The 22,301-nt window shown below is 47.0% G+C and overlaps 1 protein-coding gene and 1 non-coding gene across 7 annotated transcripts in view; one reads left to right on the forward strand and one right to left on the reverse strand.

Moving 5' to 3' along the window:
- The window catches only part of fhod1 (formin homology 2 domain containing 1), a 591,964-nt gene that overhangs the window by 537,182 nt on the left and 32,481 nt on the right, over positions 1–22,301 (reverse strand). The window lies entirely within an intron of this gene.
- Positions 2,255–2,448, forward strand: LOC140384979 (U2 spliceosomal RNA). The gene has a single exon (XR_011933254.1). It is a non-coding gene; the product is annotated as a U2 spliceosomal RNA (small nuclear RNA).

The raw sequence follows: 22,301 nt of genomic DNA on the forward strand, positions 1-22,301 counted from the left end.
TATTCATTTTTTCTTTTTATGGATCCAAATTGGTGATCTCACACATTCCAATGTTGAACGCCATCTCCCACAATTTTGTCCACTCTCTTTATCTATGCACCTTCAGAAATTCCTCCTCCCATCTACGCAACTAACTGTCCATCCTGGCTTGGTGCATTTTGCAAGCTTGGACATGGTTCCTTCATCCAAGTCATTTACTTCTATGGCAAAAAGGTTCTCACAGGTTGCAGTCAAATTGCTGCTCTGCCGACTGGCCTGGTAGTGGATGTGGCCGAGTGTCAGGCAGGACAGGAAAAGAGTCCCTGCTATTTGTTAGATCTCCACACTCTCCAAATCCCTGGAGTATTACGAGGCTTGCGCCGGACCTTCCTGCCACCACCCCACCTCCCACAAAATCAAAACCAATGAGTCCAACTATTGGGAATGATGTATTTGATCAAAATTTCTCCTTTCCCGCTCACTAATTAAGTAATTACTTTGCACTCCCTTCAACTTTCTTTTATCTGGGGCAGCACGGTGGCGCAGTGGTAGCACTGCAGTCTCACGGCGCCGAGGTCCCAGGTTTGATCCCGGCTCTGGGTCACTGTCCGTGTGGAGTTTGCACATTCTCCCAGTGTTTGCGTGGGTTTCGCCCCCACAACCCAAAGATGTGCAAGGTAGATGAATTGAACATGCTAAATTGCCCCTTAATTGGAAAAAATGAATTGGGTACACTAAAATTTTTTTTTAAAGCAAAAAAAACTCTTTTATCTGATGCAGATTCTTCCTCATGCTCCATGTTGAGAGCTGTCATCACATCTTGTACCACTAATAAGCCTACAATTGATGTGTCTTTCCTTTCATGTTCTAAATAACCCTCGATCCTACTTTCACTTCCAACTGTGTTTGTCTGAATCTCAGTCCAATAGCAATGCTGTCCTTTCTCAATCCCCCTCATTCAGGTGGGCACGACCTTCAAATTCATCCGTTCAAAATGATGGACTCAATATGCAACTGATGAGTCCTCTGCTCGTGGCAATATAATTATTAATTAGACTATTCCTCCTGTTTGGTTACATGACCAACCAGCATCCCACCACGGATCACAGACAAGCCCTGAGCTGTGATCACCCGGAAGCCACGTTTGTGTATTTCCAGCAGATGCTTATTATTTTATTTTTTTTACTTTTGAGTGCTCAATTCTTTTTTTTTCCAATTAAGGGGCAATTTAGCGTGGCCAATCCACCTATCCTGCACATCTTTGGGTTGTGGGGGTGAGACCCACACAGACATGGGGAGAATGTGCAAACTCCACACGGACAGTGACCCGCGGCCGGGATCGAACCGGGGTCATCAGCGCAGTGAGGCAGCAGTGCTAACCACTGCACCACTGTGTCGCCCTAGCAGATGCTTAGTAAATTTCACACAGGATCTATTATTTGCTTCTTAATCCATTTGTTATTTAGCCAATTCAAGCACTGCAGTTCAGTCCTGACCCTGGACAGTTAAATGGAAGGGCCAAGTGGTTCTTCCGCCCCTCATTGGGGCAAATGACCCACCCTCTGGATTGGCCTGCAAATCCATCAGCACCAGCAGAGCATCAGTGGCAGCTGCCAGGACTGCAGCTGAGAAGAGGAGTCCAAGGCTCAAGATCGCAGGGCCTTTGGAGGGGGCTGGAAGAGTCTGTGCTTGTTTAGGACAGGGACAATGGAGAGGGAAGAAGAGGGTGGGTTTAAGAGAGTGAGAGTGGGTAGGAAGGAAGTGGAGGGATTCAGTCTAAGGAGGGCAGCCACGTAATTGGAAAAGGGCAGCCCCCGAAAAGGGAGGCCCCCCCCCCACCTTTCATTTCTGACTGTTACCCATTTGAGGTTAATCCTCAGGTCCCCTACTCCCGTCTTGCTGCCAGCACCAAACATATTATGGAGTGGACAGCAAGCCGGAATGTGGCGACTAGGGGCTTTTCACAGTAACTTCATTGAAGCCTACTTGTGACAATAAGCGACTATTATTATTATTATTCAGGTCAACAGGCTAGACATCAAGCTGAATTGGCCCTCAAAATCATCATTCTAATATATTGAGTGGGTTGCTGATTTTGACACCCGCCCACATTTTATGGGGGTGGATGTGAAAATAATGGGATGACACACCATTGAGGTCTCATAAAATTCAGCCCTACTATTGAGTCTCACCTCTCCTACTCACCCACTTGGAATTCCATTGGAAGGGTTCAGAAAGGACGCCTCTGCAACCTTCTCATCAGAAAGAGAAGACAATCGCTTCTCGGACTTTTGGCTAAGATCAAGTGTAGTATCTGCTCTGCCTTTTGGCTCAGATCTGATATGTCTCTCTTGTGGGGACCATGAATTGGATTCAATTTGAATTAGTTTTTGGAGCAGGCAAGGAGCTGGATTAGGGGTTTGCCCCTGTCCACACTCTGAGCCCTGGCTTGGTAACTCAGAAAAAGTCATTAAAAAAAAAATTTTTTTTAAAGAAAGAGAATGCAATACAGCAATGAGGCCTTTAAATTTACAAGGAAATTAAAGACTACATTCTGTAAACCAAGCAATTTTACCAGATCTTTTCGCTTAAAACATTCAGGATGTATGTTGGGATACTGTTGAGTTACAATGTAAAATCTGATTATGTACGGGAAGTCCGCCTTTATTTGTCTTTGCAAATATATTACGTTTTCTTCCTCTGTAAGTATGCTGTAATATACATAAATAGATTGACATTTTTATCACATACATACAGATAATAGGGATGATTTAAATAATCTGTGCTGCTGTGGTGTGTTATTAGAGGTTTGTACACAAATCAAAGACTGTATTAAGTCAGCTACTGCCATTGCCAAAACCACAAATATGCGACAATTACATTTGGGCAGTAAATGCAGCATCATTCACATTTCAAGTTTAAGAAAATTGAAGCATTAAATGTAAAAAACCCAAAATAATTTGCTAATTTACATAAACTTTTATATCTGTTAAAACACAAATATTAAATACACTTTGGTATCATATAATATTGCAGCAATTTGCAGACTGCACAGAAATATATTTGGACTGTTACTGCTCTGTGCAAATGAAGCTCCAAATAGAAGATATTACAATGCAAGCCATTGATCGAGAGTAACAAAGGTTTTCACAGTTGTTCTATAAATATATATATTTTTAAATCCTCCTTTACTTTTTCGGCTTCCATCCACGATTTTCCATTTTAAATTAAAGGGAAGGGGGGAAATCACTTGATGTAAACGTAGGAGCAACTGCATTTTCACAAACTCTGGCTCTGCTCATCTTTCGATCTTTATTTTTATCCTTGTGCACATCTTTTTTCGGTTTATATGGTGATCAATGATCCAAGCAATTTTCAGTCGAGACATCATACTTTAATCCTTATTGATTCGTGGTGGCTGAAAGGAGTTGGGGTGGTACAGTTGCCTTGGAGAGGTTTCCCGGCCTCATAATATGGTGTGCACCGATGGATGATGGCTCCTAGCGATGAAGGTGATCCGCTTGATAGTCTTGGCTCTGCGGTGCACGATGTTAAAGCCAAAGTTCAAGAGTTGCAAGGCGTCTTTGTGGAGATGACGGTGGTGCACGAGGAGGTTCTTTGTGACAGAGATAGTACTGTGTCGGGTGGAATCCCGCCTGCATACTTTTGAGTTCCTGTTGCATAGCCTGTCATCCATCCTGGGTAGTTCAGGTGAGGACAAAGGGAAACCTATGGGGAGCCTGGGTTGTGCCTGGTGTCTTTGGTGAGGTGGTGGTGAAATTCCCAACCAAGTTTGAGAATTGGCTGCCATCCGAGGCGGATTTATAATGAAACACACGGTGCTGCAGGGCGAAGCACTGGCCAATGGGGGGAGCCCATTCTGAGAGGTGACTGTTGTGGTGGGAACACCAATCAGAGCCGTCGTAGCTCTAACGATAAGTTAAGCCCATCAGCAGGCAATATAGAACAAATCGGGCTCCGATTGGTGGACTCCCATTTAGAACAGGAAAACAGTTTGCCAGACATTGAGAGGTGGTGGAGACTTAGAGTAGCTCATGCAGATCTCCTGAATTGATGTGATGTTTCTGAATTTTCATTGAGTGAAGCTGTAGCCCTGCTTTCTGACATTTGGCCCGGTGGACAGCCGGAGGTAAAAGTGAGGTTGACCAATTAATTTTGGGGTACGAGACTGCAAAACCTTCAACTAGACGAGGCAGCGATGCTGGCCAACAACCATCGAAGAGAGCAGCCTCTTGACCTCCAAGCCAGGGTTGAGGAGGGCAGGTGGTCAACCAATCAAAGAACAGAGACCAAACCAGATAAAGCCAGCACACACCAGCAGCCAGCCAGGAGCATACGTGGTGGTGGAGACTCGGTCCCCTGAGCGAGATCCAAGAGGTGAGCAGTTGGGAGGTGTGAAGGCAGGCAAGCACCAAGTGGTTTTCAGAGAGTAGTGGCCAGTGGGGCGACTTGACCAGAGATCAAGGCTGAGAGTGAGAGGGCTGGGTGGTAACTGTCCGGGCAGACAAGGCGAGAGAGCAGAGGCCAGGCCAGATAGCCAGCTGCACCAGCGATGAAATCAACCAGGAACACAATTGGTCATCGAGGCTCGGCCACCCGAGCAAAAGGTGCCAGCATTGTGGTTTTCAGGGAGCAGTGGGGCAACTTAACCAGAGGCCAGGGCTGAGTGTGAGAGGGCTGGGGGACAATAGTGGAATAACGACTTTGAATTCAGTTATTAAACATAAGGTCCAGTTGCTACTGTCTGCAAATCAATAATACCATCCATGCAGTGATCCAATTCCATTAATTCTCCTATTTGGAATACTGCAGGGAAAGATTTTATGAGGCATCCTACTTTAACACTTTGATAAAGACCTTCCAAATTTGTGTCACGGCGTGATGATTTCTCGAGGAATAATTGCAGTTCCCTCTGCTGGGGGTTAACAACCCCAGACTTTAGAGGCGGTTTAGTTATCTAAGAGGAGCTGGAGGACAAAACGTTCAAAACCAGTCAGGAAATACCATTCCTGGTCCAGCATGTTGGCCGTTCGATCTTCGACCGGTGATTGTGTTGCTTTCAATTCACACTGGGATTGTTAAGGTCACCGATTTTCAAATTGTCTCTCCGTGGTTTTGTTTCTGCTGGGTGCTCCATTACATCAACACTCACCAAATGACGTTCAACTGGTGCGGACCCGACTCGAGACAACAGTCAGCGGCTCAGTCCATTTGGACAGTTCCACTGGAAGATTCATTGCGCAAGATTTGAATTCTTGGAATAATTTGGGTTTGAATGCACATTCGTAGCTTTGCATGATGCCAAAGTGGGGGTATTTTTGTTGTAACCTTATGAAATTTTGAAACCTTATGAAATTTGTCAATGTTCCTGGAGGCCAATTCTTCTTCTGCAGCTCTGTTGGAGTTCTGGACACATGTAGTTTGCTCGTTTTTGCTGGGCTGTCTTGAAACCTGGACTTGGCACACCTTTACAGAGTCATTTGCAACAATGGCGCAGAACTATCAACAATTTCATTTGTTTTTGCATGTTGAATTTACAGCCTTTTGGATGGGTAGATCCCCCATCACTCCCAATACTGGCCTCCAGAGGCAGCATGGAGGTGCAGTGGTTAGCACTGCTGCCTCACAGCGCAGAGGACCCGGGTTCGATCCCGGTGTGGAGTCTGCACATTATCCCCGTGTCTACGTGAGTCTCACCCCCACAACCCAAAAAGATGTGCAGGGTAGGTGTGGAAGTTCAAACTCTTGCTCTTGGCTTTTGTTCTTGCTCTCTTTTTACTTTCTCTATGGGAGACCCTAGGCTGAGTAATAAGGTTTGCACACAGTCCTTTCTGTTTTTGCCATCTTGATGGTGTATGATGGCTGTCTTTTCCGGTCTGGATCTGGAGAAGACTTTAAATTGAGCTGTAAGAGTCAGTCAATTTCATTTTGTAGCTATGGATGAGATGTAGATTTATAATGTTGTCTGTATCCTGTTTGGGTGCAGATAAGTCATTTATCCGTGGAAGGGACTTGTTGGGGATTCTGTGCCTCATTCAGCGTGTTTTATTTGTTCCTATTTATGGAAGGAATATTGTTTTTTTGTTGTACCTGCTGTACATTGATACCTATAGATATCTTTGAGGCAGATTTTTAGTTTAAAAAAAAATGGAAAATCTCAATAAATATACATTTTTTAAAAATCAAAGGTAGTTTGGTCTTTGGTGGAGCAGATAAGTGATGTATTTCTACAGAACAGGAAGATGCTAGATTCTGTTTCGGACTCCATCCCCTCAGAAGACCAATCTCATTTGGGTAGGAGTTAACGTTTGATATTGGGTGCCTGGAACTCGCTACGGGAGGAGGTGGTGGAAGCAGGGACGATAGTCACATTTAAGGGGCATCTTGACAAATACATGAATAGGATGGGAGTAGAGGGATACGGACCCAGGAAGTGTCGAAGATTGTAGTTTAGTCGGGCAGCATGGTCGGCACAGGCTTGGAGGGCTGAAGGGCCTGTTCCTGTGCTGTACATTTCTTTGTTCTTTGTTATTCAGTGCAAGGGGCGTGAAGAGTCAGGCCAGGATTTTCATTCTCAATTGTTATCCTGCACCCCTACCGGAGGTTGTCCTACCTGGAGGTCCAATAAAGATAGCACTGGCCTCTGCTCCATTTGCACCATATTTTTAAATGTCTTCTTTTCATGGGATGTGGGCATCGCTGGCCATGGCTAGCATTTATTAGCCTTGACCTCTGGGTGCTGGTGCACCCAGAGTGGCAGGGCTGGTGTGCCAGTCATTTCTGGTGCCTAACACGATACCAGGTGGCCATCCAGTATTATTCATTTTTTACTTTACCTTGCAGTTTGGCACAACTGAGTGACCTGACAATGTGGTTAACCACTTTGCTGAGGGTCTGGAGTCACGTGTAGGCCAGACCAGGTAAGGACGACAGATTTTGTTCCCTAAAGGGCATTAAATTCCAGATTTTTTATTAATTGATTGTATTTATTAATCAAATTTAAATTCCACCAGCTGGTGTGTTGGGATTTGAACCCGCTTCCCCACGACATTTGCTTGGATTACTGGTCCAGTGACGTGACAACGATGCTATTGAAAAGGTCGGCAGTGTTGAATTGAATCTCACGGTTGAACAGCATGAACAACAGACGTGTGAAACAAGCTCAACTTTGCTTTGGGCATATGACACTTTGGAACAACATTTAATTACCTGTTTGTGCTTCTGTTACGCTGTCTGTGTCTGAATTGAACAGATACACAGATATCAAGTCCAACATTCTGCACATGTTTACAGACTCCACCCCAATTTCTTTTCACACTGCCAAAGTCAAATGAACCTATACAAAAGAGAACCAATTCCATTTCTACCCAATATATCGCAAAAGATACATTGCAAAAGATACATTTGATAAAGATTAGTTCATGTTAGATTTTGTATGAGAAATGACTGCAATTGGTATCCAGAATAACTCATACTTATGACATTATCTTGCATGTGGTCCTGAAGTCAATTTTCAGCTTTAACCTATGATGACAATTTTATTGAGTTTCATAATTAAATATTACCACCACTAACCAGAATAATGTGAATGGGATAAATATTCTACAAGACAGTGTTCACCATGTCACAGTTAAAGCCTTTTACTGTCCCAATAAACTGTTAGCTGGAACAGCTCACAGAATACAGCTAATATATAAATGCTACCATTTTATTGTTCATTCAGGCCACACTGTCTTCACCATTACAGTTTAATGACAAATAATTATGGTGGTCAGATGTCCAGGTTCTAGAGGAGCATCCCAAATTTTCATTAACCATTCGGTGTCCCAACTATTTGTTCAAACTAACTCAATGTCTCAGTTTGCAGATTTTCCCTCTTCACATGAACCACGTCAAGTTCCACCCTTTTGTGCAGCATCAGCATCTCTTCACTTCCTCCCAGTGGGGGAGAGTCGGGGAAGAAAGAGCCAAAGGCCAGTCTTGAGGAGAGAGAGTGCACTGAAGGAGAGGAGAGAGAGCGCCGGAGGCCAGCGGGGGAGGGGAGAGCGAGCGCACTGGAGGCCAGTGATGAGAGGAAAGAGAGCGTGCCGGAGGCCAGTAGGGGGAAGAGAGCGCACCAGAGACCAATGGGGGGGGGGGGGGGGGGGAGAAGTGAGAGAGCTGGAGGCCATGGGGGGGGGGGGGGGGGGGGGACTAATTTATAGATAGCACTGGAGGCAATTTATCAGTCATCATGGAGGTAATTTATAGGAGGCCTGAACACCTGGAAGGTGCAAATATAATCACATTCATTAATTTAAAATCTAACTTTCAGTGGAAAGAACCCAGTGTACAAATGAAAATAAATAAGGCTTTTTAAATGGAGATTGGTCTTGCCATTGCACAGTAAAATGGAGTGGAATAGAACAGTGTTTGTCAAACCTTTTTTCCTGGGGACACACTTTGCCAACCGGCCGATCTTTAGGACCCATGCCGACCAACCTTGGCGACACTTCCCTTTAATGCAGAAGGTGAGCTTGATGTGCCATGCAGTAGGGAGAGCAAAGTAGCAGTTTTGGTTCTGTACTTATCAAACTTCTTTATAGGCTGTTCACTGGAGGCCCTACACTGGAGCTCTGTACACTAAGAGAACTAGCACTAATTACTCTGTCCTGCTGTAGACTCTCCAGAACAGCTCTCCCCATTAGATTCCGATGCGAGATCCACACCAGTAGGTACACTGCCGATTTGTCTCTCCAGCTATCTCTTTCTGGCAACAAAATGATCCATCTTCACAGTCCTCGAGCCTTGTTTTCTAGCAGTTAGAGAATGGAAGATGCTCGCCTACATTACTTTGCATCAAAAGCCCATACAACAGCACGTTTGGCATCAAGTGCACATGCAGGGCGCATGACTTGCTCACCGTTGCCTCTTATGGTCGGATGGCGGCATGGCTGATAATGCCGGTAGTGACCCTTCTTTCAGAATGGGAACACCGCGACTGATTGCTCCGCAACCCTATCGACACCTGCCTGCGGGGGTCGCGACCTGCACTTTCAGAAAGCCTGGAATAGAGGAATCTCGCTGGAATCTTGTGAAAAAACAGGTCTTGGTTCAATTTTCCTTCAAGAAAATTAGGCAAATTGTAATTGAAATAACAGTAGTCTTCAATAATTGGGGCTTTTAATAGTGGAGATGTAGGAATGATCACCTGCCTTCAACTGCTACCCCTCCCCCAACTTCTGCCATTCGCCATCCAACTTGGCAATCATCACAGAGCCTCATCTTCCCAAGGCTTTTCAATGTGGCTTGGTTTTTTGACTTTTAAAAATCTGGTCATCCTTCAAGTAATGGCACAGGTAATAAAATCAAAAAATGCTGGAAATATTCAGCAGGTCAGGGAAGAGAATCAGAGCTAAACATATCAAATCGATTACCCTTTGTTCATTTATAATGTGTCCATACCTGGCCTGCTGAGTATTTACAGCATTTTGTGTTTTTATTACAGGTTTCCAGCATCCACAGTATTGTACTTTTATAATGACATAGTTAAGTTGCTTTTATGCAATCATCGGTTTCCAAAACATGCTTTGTTCAGCTGCATGGCAAACCCACAGGAATTTGTTACGGCTATGTCTCTTAAAAGTTCCCTGAAACCAATACATTTCAGGTCAACATCAAACACAGCATTAACTAACCATAACTAATGCAGAGCTATCATCACTGAATGAAGTCAGATCTCTTGTGAAGGCAGACAGGGGCAGGGGGGGAAATTGTGTGGAAATAAGTCTTTGTTAACCTATCCGCACCCATTGAACGCTTGAGACAAGTTAAGCATGTTAAATAAATGAACATTAGCAATAAAAATTAAATAATTATTATGTTGGTTGAATGCTGCATTACAGAAGTTATTTCTGTAAATTAAAGTACTTCACTGCTCAAAGAACTATTTGTAAAGACATTCCATAAAGTTCAGGGGTCACGAAAGAGACAGAAAGACTGACTGAGTCTGGAATTTCAGTAAATAGCAGAGATAATGGAAATTAGAAGAACAATTAAACTGACGCACATGTGAGTGACAAAGAAATTATCTATATGGAGCTTAAACCCCCAAGTTATAATGTTACCTACAAAACACACAACTTTAATCAGAAAATCTGCATTATTTGGTGCATTGCATACGAGTCCAGATTTTTGAGAGTGTTCCTATGCATTTTTCATGTCTAAACACTGACTGTACAGGGTGCATATGCATAGCTACAGATCAGTTTTACTAAAGGAACAGACCAAATAAACATGTATATGGTTAAGCAGGGCTACAACTGAAGTGATTTCAAATTTCTTCAAAATTATTAAGATATCATCTGAATTGAGAGACAACATAACTAAAGAAATTGCCAGTGCAGTTACCTTAAAAGCACAAAAATATTGTGATTGAACGTTGATTCTGAAGCAGAGTAAACTCTAAGAGACAGGGGGAAGGGAGAAAGAAAAGGTCTTTAAAATCACCCTGCACATTTTTGTCAAAAGCTGTTTCCTTGTGATTCTGTGTAGAATTGTTTCACGAAGATTCCTAGCAACATTAGGATTTAACTACAGAATGCCCTGCCCCCGCCCCCCCCCCCCCCCCCCCCCCACCAAAAATATTCTTATTGTGTGAAATCTGCGTAGAATGAGGAGAGTTCACTGACAGATGAAAGGACTTATATAAATAAGTAAGCTTGTAATTTTCAAGCGTTTCAAAAACCAAATGGTAGGAACACATTACGCATTTGCAATTTTGTACTCAAAAATCAGGCTTGAAAGGGTCTGTGCTTCACAATGTGAACTCTTTGTTAGGATCGGGAGTTATGTGTGGTGGTATAAACATATGCATATCTGTATATAACAGTACCAATGTATATAGCTGATGATCAAGACATGTAGCGACAGTTATGACCTCCTGCCAGTAGGTGGAACCAGACACACATGGAGCCAATTATATATGTCAGATGATGGATGGGATGCAAGCACTTGGTAGCAGGACGGACAACATGACAGTTACATCTCACCGGCCGCATTTGGAGTATTGCGTGCAATTCTGGTCGCCGCATTATAGGAAGGATGTGGAAGCATTGGAAAGGGCGCAGGAAAGGTAAAGGAGATTTACCAGAACGTTGCCTGGTATGGAGGGAAGATCTTATGAGGGAAGGCTGAGGGACTTGAGGCTGTTTTCGTTAGAGAGAAGAAGGTTAAGAGGTGACTTAATTGAGGCATACAAGATGATCAGAGGATTAGATAGGGTGGACAGTGAGAGGCTTTTTCCTCGGATGGTGATGCCTAGCACGAGGGGACATAGCTTTAAATTGAGGGGAGATAGATATAGGACAGATGTCAGAGGTAGGTTCTTTACTCAGAGAGTAGTAAGGGCGTGGAATGCCCTGCCTGCAACAGTAGTGGACTCGCCAACACCAAGGGCATTCAAATGGTCATTGGATAGACATGGACGATAAGGGAACAGTGTAGATGGGCTTTAGAGCGGTTTCACAGGTCGGCGTAAGATCGAGGGCCGAAGGGCCTGTACGGCGCTGTAATGTTCTATGTAGCTCTCTAGTAACTTAGATACAATTGTCTGTACATATAAATACTAGTTATAACCATACACTCATGTTCTATGCATGTCTTCAGAATCAGTGGAGCCATAGAACACAACATTCTGGTTTTGAGATAGCAGAAATGTTAAAATAGACTTGCATTTATATTGCAACTTTCTGAACTCCCAAGACATTCCAACGTGATTTACAGCCAATTAAGTACTTCTGAAGTATAGTCGCTGTCATGTTATCAGCCATTATCATATTGAATGGAGGAGAAGGTTCGAAGGGCTGAATAGCATTTACCTGCTCCTATTTTCTGTTTCTATGTAAGAAATTCAAAGCCCACTGTATAAACAGAGGGGACTGGTAACTCAGACAGATCTTTCCTTCAATATCCAGCCGGTTGCAACAGCCACTACTTACATAGTCACCACAGATTATGACATTGGCTGTGTGTAGGGGATGCTAAGGAGAGGTGAGTCAGTAAGGTATCCAGATAGATAGTTTTCCAGTAAAACTTTACAGGACAAATATCTGACAGAAGCAGAGTGCTCCTGTCAGGTTAGTTGCTGAAGGTAGCCAGGGAATGTTTTTATACAATAGTACAGAGATGCTCCCCACTCTTCTGAGGCAGTCTTTCATGGTCGAGGATGACCTGCTTCCACTCCAGTTCGATGGGCTCTGAAATGGCTGATCAGTCCAATGCATGATGTGCAGATTCTCCCACATGTGGCAGGTGGTGTTCCAAGGGTCAAGTAGATGAGTTGTTTGGAGGTTTGCGTGCCCTCTTCAATGCCTCCTCCTACACTGTAAGGAGTCCATGATTTTATGATTAATCCTTGGATTCCTCCTCCAATGCTACTTTCTAAAATAGCCAACACCAGACGGGTTTATCATTCATTCCTTTCACTGATATTTATGCTGCATTTAGCTCCATCACAACCATGGGTAACTTAGTGTGTGTGAACCTCAGATGTTTGACTGAAATGCTGTGATAAGGCACAGCACAATTACACGCCTCCACTGTCTTCCAGAGGAGAATACATGACAGTCTACATTCCTCTTACTTATTTCTTTTGAAAAAAAAATGTTTAAAGATTTTTCAGAATAAACAAAATCATATTATAATAATAATCTTTATTAGTGTCACAAATAGGCTTACATTAACACTGCAATGAAGTTACTGTGAAAATCCCCTAGTCGCCGCATTCCAGCGCCTGTTCGGGTACACAGAGGGAGAATTCAGAATATCCAAATCACCTAACAGAAGGTAGGAAACCGGAGCACCCGGAGGAAACCCACACAGACAGTGACCCAAGCCGGGAATCTAACCCAGGTCCCTGATGCTGAAGCAACAGTGCTAACCACTGTGCTACCGGGCCGCCCCCAAAATAATTAACCAAAGTTACACAATGACAGAACGAGACTAACAAAAGCACATCTTTTTTATTCTCCTTCTTTTTCACATTTACTCCCAAATTCACACCCAACAATAAACAATAATCAGTAACGAATGTAATGTCAATCCCCATATCAATAACAACGATCCCATCCTCCCACCAAACCGCCAAACATTAGCCCAAATGTTAACATAAACAATTGACAAAGAGGAATTAAGAATCTCACCAACCCTCCCAGCCCCCAACCCCCTAATGTTCGATGTGATCCAATTCTCGAAAGTGCATAATGAATAACGCCCATGAATTGTAGAATCCCTCCATCATTCCCCTCAGTTCAAATTTGACCTTTTCCAAGTGTCAAGAATTCCAGCAAGTCCCCCCGCCAGGGCACAGGGTGGAGAGGTTGATCTCCACCCTAACAGGATCCGCCTTTGGGCGATCAACGAGGCGAAGGCGACAACATCTGCCACCGTGCCCGTTTCCAACCCCGGCTGGTCCGACACCCCGAATATGGCGGCCCGAGGGCCCCGGTCCAGTTTCACGTGCACCACCTTTAGAGATTACCCGAAACACCTCCTTCCAGTAATCCTCCAGCTTTGGACAGGACCAAAACATATGAACGTGGTTTGCGGGGTCCCCCCACAACATTCACATGCACCTTCTACCCCCTCAAAGAGCCGGCTCATCCTCGCCCTTGTAAGGTGCGCTCTATACACCCCCTTCAGCTGTATCAGCTCCAACCTCACACACGAGGTGGAGGCGTTCACCTTCCAGAACACCTCATACCACAACCCCTCCTCCATACCCTCTCCCAACTTCCTCCCACTTTGCCTTGATCCCTTCCTGCGGCGCCTTCTCCTCCTCCAAAATAGCCCCGTAAACCACCGATACTACCCTCTTCTCCAATCCCCCTGTCGTTACCATCTCCTCCAGCAATGTGGAAGCCGGCTTGACTGGGAAGCTCCGTATCTCCTTTCTGGCAAAGTCTCGAACCTGCATGTATCTAAATATTTCCCCCTGCTCCAGCCCATACTTCGCTCACAGCTCCTTCAATTCCTCAAAACGATCCCCAGGAAACAAATCTTTTAGTGTCCTAATTCCTTTCTCCTCCCATCTCCGAAGATTTCCATCCCACTTCCCTAGCTCAAATCTATGGAACAAAAGCACATCTTAACTTACCCCCAAAAAACTAAACTAAACTTTCCAACAGCTGACGGTGACTGGTTCCTTAAAAAAGGAAATGAATGGCTGCCATCGTAGGTAGAACTCCTCCTCCGACCCTCTAATGGAGTTCTTAACCTTCTCCAAATGTAAGAAGACAACCAAGCCAAGGCACCAGGCAGAGTAGGAGACCGCCACCCAAGTAGAACTCGTCTCCTTGATATCAATGAGGCGATCGCAAGGACATCCGCCTTTACCCCTGTCTGAAGCACCAGCGAGTCTGATACCCTAAAAATGGCCACCAGCAGACATAGATCCAAATCAACATTGAGTATCTCCAACATGGTGTTGAAGAAAGAGGACCAAAAGCATACCAACTTGGGACACCAGAACATAGGAGTGTGGTTAGCCAGCCCCAAGAGCAGTAAGCCAGCCCCGGAGAGAAATGGTCACACTTGTCCCCCACTCATCCTTCCTTTGGTCAGTTGAACCCAGTGTACCAACTTGAATTGGATCAGGCTTAGCTGAGCACATGAAGCCTTGGAGTTGACGCTGTGAAGGGCCCCACTCCATACTTCCATCATCCAGAATGGGATCCAATTCACCCTCCCGTTTCACCATCACTTCACTCAATGGAGCTGACTCTGCTGAGAGAATATGGCCGTATATGCCCAAAATGGTTCTCCAGAGCCGGCCAAAGACAAAATCCTCATCAACAGGGAACAGGGTGGTGCCAAGGGAAAGGAGGGAAAAGCCTGCATGAAAAATTGTGAATCTGAAAGTATCTGAAAAGTTTGAAACCAGGCAGCTGCAATTTCTCCGTCAGCTCCTTAAAACTGGCAAACCTCCCCTCCACAAACAGGTCTCCAATCCTGCCGCTCCCATAACTTAAACGCTGAGTTCAAACTCGTTGGCCGAAAAAGGTGGTTGCTGCAGATGCTGCCTAAACTGCTTCCAAATTCTTAGGGTGGACACCACCACTGGATTCATGGAAAATCTTACCAGAGAGGAAGGCCGCAATGTAGTTAGTATTGCACCAAAGCTGGAAACCGGGCAGAAATTCGCTGCTCCTCCCTCGTTGTCTTCACCATGTATAAATTCTAGGAGATAATCTCCCCCCTGAGGACCACCTTAAGAGCTTTCCACAGAATAGGTGAGAATCGGTCCAAGAGTATACCCGATGCGCACTGGAGAAAAAGTAAAAATCTTTATCACCTGGGTGCAAAAGGTGCCAAGGATCTCCCCAGTATCTGTTCCACGCTAAACAACAAAGCTCTGGCCACCCCTGATGGAGTCAGGTTCAGAACACAATTCAAGTCCCCACCCAAAATAAGCTGATGCGAATCCAAATCAGGGAGGATGCCAGCAAATTACCAATAAAATTTGTATTGTCCCAGTTTGGAGCATAGATATTAACCAGAACCACTGGAGAACCACAGACAATAACATGTCTGTCATTGGGGTCGGCCAAGATTTTAGCGACAGAACACTGAACCCTTTTATTAATTAACATTGCCACACCCCGGCCCCCCCCCGGCCCCATCATTGAAGTCTGAAAGAAGACTTATCCCACCCATCCCTTCCACATCCTTGTCTGGTCTCTGACCCGTAAATGAGTCTTCTGCAAAAACACCATGCTGGAATTTAAACTCTAAATACCCGCGACCTTGTCACTGGGCCATTCAACCCCCTGACATTCTAGGTGACCAATCGAATTGGGGGTATCCCAGCCCCCCCTCAATCTGGATTCAGCCATTGCCACCAAGAGAGGCTACCCAACAGACACATAAAAGGTACAGCAACCAGGCCCACCCAAGATGGCTGCCACACCAAACCCCAAGGCTGACACAAAGAAAAATCTGCAGTCACCATCAGCAAACTACCCCTACCCGCCTCGCCTCCTTATCCTTGGATACTACCATACCCAAATAGCAGCAAGGTGAACATAACTAAAATCTACTTCTAACAAACCTAAACTTAACCAAAACAAGAACTCTTAAGCTCATTATCTAAAAATCTACTGTAATGAACTGCAGGCAACCCTTCAACACCGTTTCCGTTGGCTAACTCTTAGGTTTCACCACTGGAAATTCCTCTTATTTCAATTGACAGCCTTCAAAATTCTGAGTCCAAAGGTTATAGATTCAAGTCCTAGAAATTTCCTCCAGAAATTGGGCTGACGCTTCAGTTTATCGTTGTTAGAATGTATGGTCTTTCAAAAGAGATATTAAATCGTGGACATGTCTGCCTGCCCAATTGGACACCAAATATCCCTTGGATATTCAAAGAGCATAGAAGTCTGCCCTTGTCCTGACAAACATACCCCCCCTTCAATGAGTACTTCCAAAACAATATTTCTTCATCTTGGGTGTTGCTTAAGGGAATTTGCTATTCAAAAATTAAATTGCTGAGCTTGACTAAATAACAATAATGACAGCATTTCATGAATGTACTTGTTGAATATCCTGACATCCTGAGCATGTAGCAAAACTCTAAAAATGTGGATTTTCAGTCTTGTAATCTAAAACCGAGTTTCTCCACTGCAGTCCGAGTGTAATTCATGTTCTTAGTTTGGGGAATTGTTGATTTATATTTCTAAACAAAATGGCCAAATGTTACAGATTATAAAAGAACCTTTGGAGCAAATATATCTTTATAATAAGAGACTACCTCAAAGGCATCATTTTGCTTCTCCCCCACATAGTTATCAAAGGGGATTCTGCGGGCAAGATCTTCGGACCTGGCCGAGGGTGGGAGTGGAGGTGGATGGGGCAACAAAATTGGTGGCTGGCATGACGGTTTCCTGACCCTGTTCCCAGCACTGACTATTTTTGCTGAGGCAGGTTCAGCACCTGCAGAGCCACCTGTATCACACACAAGGTAGCCGATTAGGCTCAATGTTAACGACAGTTAAAAGGACTTTTCAGTCGGTCTCTAGTTTGCTGCATTGGTGGGGGACATTTTAAGAGCCTGTCTGTATGCCAATGCACAGAAGCTCCATGGAAATCTCAATATTTAACTGTTTCACACTGAGCAATGCATTCAGGAGCAGCAATAATGTCCTGACATCTGCGTCCTGACCCCAAAGGGAAATTCCAGCACTTGTATATCGGAGGATGTGTTTTGGATAATCATCTACAGCTCTGTAAAACTGTGCCACCCAAAGTCCCAATTAGGACTTTGGACTTAGTACTTCCCAGATTTTGATAATTTCCAACCCAAATGGGTGGTACAGCACTCGCCTGGTACCATTTATATGTATCAAGTCGTAGCCAGAGAACCATCTGCACCTGCACTGTTACCTCTGCCGTACCACATGATTCTTGGGCCCCTCCTATTTCCCATACTAACCCTCGCGACAGCGCCCCAAAATACAATGTCAGATTCCATATGAATACCAAGCTCAAATTCCTCACCACCTTTTGCAACCACAACATTGTCTCAGATTTGTACACTGCTTGTCTGACATCCAGTCCTGCATCAACAAAAAATGCCTCCCAACTAAATACTGGGTTGATCAAACCCAGTCATTCAACCACAAAATGCCATTCCCTCATTATAGAAACATAAAAAATATGAGCAGGAGGAGGCCATTTGGCCCTTTGAGTCAGCTCCGCCATTCAATATGATCATGGCTGATCATCCAACTCAGTAACCTGCAGCCGCTCCCCCCCCCCCACACACACACACACACACACACATATCTTTTGATCCCTTAGCCCCAAGAGAATATCTAACTCATTCTTGAAAACATACAATGTTTTGGCCTCACCTGCTTCCTGTGCTGGCGAATTCCACAGGTTTACCACTCTGGGGGGAGGTCATTTCTCCTCTACTCAGTCCTAAACAGTCTACCATGTATCCTCAGACTGTGACCCCTGGTTCTGGACATCCCCACCATCCGGAACATCCTTCCTGCATCTCCCCATTTTATAGGTTTCTACGAGATACCCTTTCATTCTTCTGCACTCCAGCGAATATAATCCTAAGCGACACAATCTCTCCTCATACGTCAGTTCCGCCATCACAGGAATCAGTCTGGTAAACCTTCTCTGCACTCAACTCTGTAGCATGAACATCCTTCCTGAGATAAGGAACCCCAAACTGCACACAATATTCCAGGTGTGGCCTCACCAAGGTCCTGTATAACTGCTGCTAGACATCCCTGCTCCTGTACTCGATCCTTTCGCTATGAAGGTGTGGTAGTACGCATTAGGGGTCATGTGGGACTGTGAAGCCGTGATGCTATTGGCTGACAGATCCCGGGTCCTGGTTGGCTGTTGACCCCTAGCTCCGCCCTGAAGGCGGAGTATAAGAACCTGGGCTTCTCCCCGCCGCTCCAGTCTGTTGCTGAACTGCGGGGAACAAGTCACGCTTAATAAAGCCTCATCGACTTCATCTCTATTCGTCTCTCTCGTAAGTCATTGTGCGCTACAATTTATTAAGCGTGCTTAAAGGACTATGGAGCTCAGGATCGCCCCGGAATGCCTGCGGATCAGCCCCCACGCAGTGAACTCAGCAGCAGTTTTTAAACACTGGCAGGCTTGTTTCAAAGGCTACCTCCGAACGGCCCCCGGCCGGATCACAGAAGACCAGAAACTACAGGTCCTGCACTCAAGGGTAAGCCCGGAGATTTACCCTCTCATAGAAGACGCAGAGGATTTCCCGATGATGCTCGCAGCACTAAAGAGCGTCTACGTTCGCCCAGTGAACCAGGTCTACGCACGCTACCAACTCGCAACGAGACGGCAAAGTCCCGGATAATCGTTAGAGGAGTTCTACGCCGCGCTGCTAATTTTGGGACAGGGCTGCAGCTGCCCGCCGGTAAACGCGACTGAACACACGGACATGTTAATTCACGATGCGTTTGTGGCAGGTATGAACTCTCCCCAAATCCGCCAAAGACTTTTAGAAAAAGAGTCGCTAGGACTCTCAGAGGCACGGGCCATTGCAGCTTCCCTAGATGCGGCCTCGCAAAACGCCCGCGCCTACGGCTCCGACCGCGCGGCAGCCCCTTGGGCTCCGTGGACCCCCGTCGCGACAAACCCCCCCCCCCTCCCTCACAGGCTTGCGCGGTTAAGACGCCAAATCATCCCGGGGGGGCCCGCTGCTATTTCTGCGGGCAGGCGAAACACCCCCGGCAGCGCTGCCCAGCCCGCGCAGCGATTTGCAAGAGCTGCGGCAAAAAGGGCCATTTTGCGGCTGTGTGCCGGTCTCGGGGGGTCGCCGCTGTCCCCGGAGAAGAAAGAGTCCAGCGCATCCCAAACGCTCCCCAACCCCCCCAGCGCCCCATGTGCGACCCGCGGGCGCCGCCATTTTGGGTCCCGGCCACCACGAGGGGAGGATGGGTGCCGCCATCTTGTGACCCCCCAGCCATGTGCGATGCATGGGGGCGGCCATTTTGTCCACCCCCGACCACGTGCGATCCGTGGGGGAGGCCATTTTGTCCACCCCCGGCCGCGTGCGATTCATGGACGCCGCCATCTTGGATGACAACAAAGGACCCCAGCATCGACGGCTCCACGGGGTCCGAAGAAGACGCTGAGACACTACGACCACATCTGGCCTCGGTGATGCTGGATCAAGCACGGCCCCGGACGCTCCAGACGATGACAACAATGGTGCTGATCAACGGACACGAGACACCATGCCTGATCAACTCCGGGAGCACCGAAAGCTTCATCCACCCCGACACGGTAAGACGCTGTTTTTTGACCATCCGTCCCAGTACGCAAAAGATTTCCCTAGCTGCAGGATCCCACTCCGTAGAGATCAAAGGGTTCTGCATAGTGAACCTAACGGTGCAAGGGAGGGAGTTTAAAAACTACAGGCTCTACGTCCTTCCCCAACTCTGCACGCCCACATTACTGGGATTAGATTTCCAGTGCAACCTGCAGAGCCTAACGTTTCAATTTGGCGGCCCAATACCCCCACTCACTATCTGCGGCCTAGCAACCCTCAAAGTTGAACCGCCATCCTGGTTTGCAAACCTCACCCCGGATTGCAAACCCGTCGCCACTAGGAGCAGACGGTACAGCGCCCAGGACCGGACATTTATTCGGTCCGAAGTCCAGCGGTTGCTGAAGGAAGGCATAATCCAGGCCAGCAATAGTCCCTGTAGAGCACAGGTGGTAGTAGTAAAGACCGGGGAGAAGCAAAGGATGGTCATAGACTATAGCCAGACCATCAACAGGTACACACAGCTAGATGCGTACCCTCTCCCCCGCATATCCAACATGGTAAATCGGATTGCCCAATATAAGGTCTTCTCCACCGTGGACCTCAAGTCCGCCTACCACCAGCTCCCCATCCGCCCAAGTGACTGCAAGTACACAGCCTTCGAGGCAGACGGGCGACTATACCACTTCCTAAGGATCCCATTTGGCGTCACAAACGGGGTCTCGGTCTTCCAACGGGAGATGGACCGAATGGTTGATCAACACGGGTTGCAGGCCACATTTCTGTATCTCGACAACGTAACCATCTGCGGCCACGATCAGCAGGACCACGACGCCAACCTCCAAAAATTCCTCCAGACCGCTAACGCCTTGAACCTCACATACAACGAGGACAAGTGCGTGTTCAGCACAAACCGGCTGGCCATCCTGGGATATGTAGTGCGCAACGGGATAATAGGCCCCGACCCCGAACGCATGCGCCCCCTCATGGAATTTCCCCTCCCCCACTGCTCCAAAGCCCTGAAACGCTGCCTGGGGTTCTTTTCATATTACGCCCAGTGGGTCCCCCAGTATGCAGACAAGGCCCGCCCACTAATACAGACTACTACCTTCCCCCTGTCGACAGAAGCTCGCCAGGCCTTCAGCCGCATCAAAGCGGATATCGCAAAGGCCACAATGCGCGCCATCGACGAGTCCCTCCCCTTCCAGGTCGAGAGCGACGCCTCCGATGTAGCTCTAGCGGCCACCCTTAACCAAGCGGGCAGACCCGTGGCCTTCTTCTCCCGAACCCTCCACGCCTCAGAAATCCGCCACTCCTCAGTGGAAAAGGAAGCCCAAGCCATAGTGGAAGCTGTGCGACATTGGAGGCATTACCTGGCCGGCAGGAGATTCACTCTCCTCACTGACCAACGGTCGGTAGCTTTCATGTTCGATAATGCACAGCGGGGCAAAATTAAAAATGACAAGATCTTAAGGTGGAGGATCGAGCTCTCCACCTTCAACTACGAGATCTTGTACCGTCCCGGAAAGCTGAACGAGCCGTCCGATGCCCTATCCCGCGGCACATGTGCCAACGCACAAATAGACCGTCTCCAAGCCCTCCACGAGGACCTCTGCCACCAGAGGGTCACTCGGTTCTACCATTTCATAAAGTCCCGCAACCTCCCCTACTCTGTGGAGGAGGTCCGTACAGTCACCAGGAACTGCCACATCTGCGCAGAGTGCAAACCGCACTTTTTCAGGCCGGATAGAGCGCACCTGATCAAGGCTTCCCGTCCCTTTGAACGCCTCAGTTTGGATTTCAAAGGGCCCCTCCCCTCCACCGACCGCAACACATACTTCCTGAATGTGGTGGACGAGTACTCCCGTTTCCCTTTCGCCATCCCCTGCCCCGACATGACAGCGGCCACAGTTATTAAAGCCCTTAGCACCATATTCACACTGTTCGGTTGCCCCGCATATATCCATAGCGACAGGGGGTCCTCCTTCATGAGTGACGAGCTGCGCCAGTTCCTGCTAAGCAAAGGCATAGCCTCGAGCAGGACGATCAGCTACAACCCCCGGGGGAACGGGCAAGTAGAGAGGGAGAACGGCACGGTCTGGAAGACTGTCCTACTGACCCTACGGTCCAGGGATCTCCAAGCTTCACGGTGGCAGGAGGTCCTCCCGGACGCTCTCCACTCCATCCGGTCGCTGCTGTGTACCACCACTAACCAAATGCCTCATGAGCGCCTCCTTGTCTTCCCCAGGAAGTCCTCCTCCGGAACGTCGCTGCCGACCTGGCTGGCGGCCCCAGGACCCATCTTGCTCCGGAAACATGTGCGGGCGCACAAGTCGGACCCGTTGGTCGAGAAGGTTCACCTCCTCCACGCGAACCCGCAGTACGCCGACGTGGCGTACCCCGACGGCCGACAGGACACGGTCTCCCTGCGAGACCTGGCGCCCGCCGACAACACGCACACCCCCCCGACACCGATCACCCCCTCCCTGCCACCGGCGCACCCCGC

The sequence above is a fragment of the Scyliorhinus torazame genome, chromosome 10, assembly GCF_047496885.1.
Source record: "Scyliorhinus torazame isolate Kashiwa2021f chromosome 10, sScyTor2.1, whole genome shotgun sequence".
Lineage (NCBI taxonomy): Eukaryota > Metazoa > Chordata > Chondrichthyes > Carcharhiniformes > Scyliorhinidae > Scyliorhinus > Scyliorhinus torazame.